General features: G+C 27.9%; 1 long non-coding RNA gene across 2 annotated transcripts; it reads left to right on the forward strand.

Moving 5' to 3' along the window:
• The first annotated feature begins 277 nt into the window (after positions 1-277).
• On the forward strand, positions 278-2,225 carry LOC112038125 (uncharacterized). Of its 2 annotated transcripts, XR_010631894.1 has the most exons (4): positions 278-400; positions 513-659; positions 1,522-1,665; positions 1,801-2,225. It is a non-coding gene; the product is annotated as an uncharacterized LOC112038125 (long non-coding RNA). The 2 variants fall into 2 exon arrangements; XR_010631893.1 differs by lacking the exon at positions 1,801-2,225 and having other exon boundaries at positions 1,522-1,764.
• The last annotated feature ends 1,466 nt before the right edge of the window (positions 2,226-3,691 follow it).

Genomic DNA, 3,691 nt, shown 5'->3' on the forward strand with positions numbered 1-3,691 from the left:
ACATATCGGTCTCGTACGTCTGATAGATACTTTCTTCTCTTATACAATTTTTTTAAAGAAATACAAAAATTTTAAGATCATAATTTTTATTATAATTATTCTAGCAAATTGAACGTGATAGAAAAATAATAAATAATTGTCACAGTCTACTACGTAAAAAAGTTACAGCAAAAATTGTGCCCATGGTACCAATGAAGGAGTGGACACATCGCCCCTGATTTTGTCCATTCCATGGTCTTTGTGTTATTTCTCACTTTCTTACCCTATTTTAAGAGCCAAGTTCCCAATTTCATCAAAAATATATTTTTAAAAAAAAAAAAAAAAAGGGACCAAGTTCCCTCTAGGAAGTAAAAATCCTTTGTTCTCGACAGCCACTTCGCTCTCTTGCTCCCTTGCTCAGGTTGTTTTTTTTTTTTTTCCTGTCCTTTTTATGTTTGGTTGAAAATTTGACATATCAATGGTAGATATGTGTAGTTGATGATTTTGGTCTTATTTTCTCAATTTGGTCTTAGATCCTAAAGCTATATTTGAGTAAAAGAATGTGGCCAAGAAATAAGATGAAGCCCAGACGAGGAAAGAAGATGAGTCCAAGAGAGTTCTTAAGTGCCAATCTAAGCACAAGCAGATCAAAAGTTGGAATGGGTGAATTTGGCAAAAAGGTAAAGAATATGGATGTTTGTGTTGTTCTATGTTTCATCATCGGTATTCTATTAGTTTGTTTATATATTGCTGAATTTATTATGTCTATTATCAATTTTTTTTTTTTTTTGAGAAACTATTATCAATTTAAGACAAAAACATGTAATCGAGAAAAGGAAAATGCGAACTAGACTTTGTGAAAGGGACTGATTCTAGAGATAATGAGTTATGACACATGATTACAGTCGCAACTCTGTTACAAACATGTGCTAACAGTCGCATTAATCTTTGTTCAACCTTGGAGCACTCACATTAATTAATGGATAATAGCATGAACTCATAAGGGTTAAATTTTACACATCCAACTCCAAAAATTTCTGACATCAATTTATTTAAATTTGTGTAAAATAAGATAAGAAATTTATTTTTTTAGTACTTCTTTACTTGCATACACAAAAAAAGAGATGATTTGAGAGAGTAATAAAAAATTGATAAAGAAATAATGTTTTAATAAAATGAAGTATAAAATAGATAATATGATGTAGGTGTTTTTAAAAAGTGATTATGTTATGTAAAATAAAAGAAGTAGATTCTTATGCTAAGATTAACATAAAATTTTTACATGAACTAATGTAGATACTCAGTGTTTATTATTTAGTGTTTACTAGGGTATTGATTTCAATCTTAAATTGTGTACATAAATATAAATAGTAAAAAAAAGAATTATTTGTTTTCTAATAGAAGAAGTGAAGAGACAGGATGGTTCCATGGTCTTATTTGTTGCTTTTTTTCTTTTTCTTTTTTAATTTTTGGGTAAACTAATGTTCCATGGTCTTATTTGTTGCTCACTTTTTTATTTTTTCTTTTTTGGTTCTACTCAAGAATGCAAGGATGGATTATTTTGCTTGGCACTCATATGGAGATCTTCCTACTAGTGGGCCCTTAAATTTTAGCCATGTATAGCAATCTGGTTTCTCAGTGGAATGGATTTTGCTTTAATAATTCATCCTTCACCATGTTTACTAGGTTAATTATATTTCAATCTCTCCTCTTAATTAGAAATGTCTTTCAGTTTCTTCTAATTCATATGTACAATATAATTCTAATAGATATTTTCATAACTCATATTTCATATCTTATGGAAGTATTCTTTATTTGTAGATTTAATACCATATGTTCATTGTTTAGTATGGTACATGTGCTTTTCATCATAATTTGGGTGTAGCTATCCAAAAAAGTAAAGGACACTGGATTAGATTTGGATTGTGGACTCAAGGAAACCCTTTTATGAAGATCTAGAATTTGGAACAAAATTCCTTTGTGAATTGTTATCAAGCACTTAATTTGACCTTCGAAATGGATGACCAAGCATGGGAGATAAGAGATAACTAGCAATAAAGATAGACTCAATTGGGTGGAATTTCGAGACTTTACTAAGTTTTGTTTATTTTTAAACATTTTAGGTAGACAAATTTGTAATTTTTGTGGAGAAAGTGCTCTTAATAATTGTATCAGAAATACTTTATAATGACGCTTATTTAGACAAAAGCAAAGGCTAGTAATGAGATTTTTCTAATAATTATTTATTTGATAATCTTTTTGGGTGGACAAATTTGCAGTTTCTATTGAGAAAATAATATCAATAGATTATCAACAATTTTTTTCCTAATTAGTCTAATTAATCATTGTAAAGCGACAATTGATATGACATTTTATTTGTTTGCAAACTATTCTTATATATAAGTATGTCTTGATTCAGTATATATTTATAAATATATTGAGATAAGCAATGCATTCAAGAAGATAGATCATAATCATTTTTTATATACTTGGTTTGGGATTAAAGATAACATTAAATATAATGTTACAAGTTGAAATTTTTTGAATGGTGTGAAACTCTATTTTTCTCATTCCCTTCTAACTGTCATGATTGGAAAAACATAATCCCACCATACTCTATCACAAGTAAATTGACTCATAATATGAGTAAATGAAAATTTTAATTTAAAAATAAATTCTTTTGTTATATAGAACACAAAATTCATTACTTAAAAAGAAAGCAGTATGACATTATTTATTTTAGAGGGAAAAAAAAACGTTGCCTTTGTAGGTTTAGTAAAGGGTTATATAAAAAACATTTATTAATTAACAATTTAAATGAAATTATCTTATGAGAAAAACGTTATTTTTAGGTATGACTTATCATAATATATGGTTTCATGATTATCTTAGAATTTAAATTATATATCTTTAGCTACTTCTCTCTTTGGTTGTCTGTAATAATCATAAGCCTTACGTCATTGATCTCCCACTCGGTAAGAAAGTGTGTGTCTATATATATATATGTATATAATTGGACAAGATTTCGATTTTGCCTCATTTATATTGCAATATATTTAGTTATTTTGAGGATCTGGTGTTGGTAAAATTCCTGTGAAATAATATATGTTCCTTTATATTAGAACTCAAGCTAACTGAAAGAAAGCAATCATTTTATCTATTATTATATTTACATTCTTTTCATTGTATTTATCTCCATTTTTTTTTTTTTTAAATGTCTCCAAAATCTTAAATGGAAATGTTTCAATATTTTGTTTCAAAATTTAAAATATAAACATATTGTACTCGTGCTATACACATACTGTTTTTTCTATTTTATATTTACGATATTACTTTTTTTTTTTTTTTTTCATGTCAGGGAAATCTACGATTGTTATTAATTGTCAACTAACTATGATGATAAATATTCATCTTAAGGAATCCTTGTTCTTGTTCATGAGAATCGACATGATAGTTGAACTTGAGGGAATTAATGACAGATTTTATTATGTCAAAACTACGAAGAAGTTGTGAGATGGTACAAGAGGATAATCTCATTTTACTTTCAATGAACATTGCATGGTGATATTTGAGGAAAACAACATGGTTTGATCCAAATGGACTCTCACACATGGCACAGAGAGGTTCATATTAGCAATTAGACATTTAATTTATTCATCAAAAGTCATGTGGAATACGAGAGAATCCCAGAGTAGATTAAATAACTATGCAA

The sequence above is a fragment of the Quercus suber genome, unplaced genomic scaffold, assembly GCF_002906115.3.
Source record: "Quercus suber isolate HL8 unplaced genomic scaffold, Cork oak 2.0 scaffold_250, whole genome shotgun sequence".
In the NCBI taxonomy this organism is placed as follows: Eukaryota; Viridiplantae; Streptophyta; class Magnoliopsida; order Fagales; family Fagaceae; genus Quercus; species Quercus suber.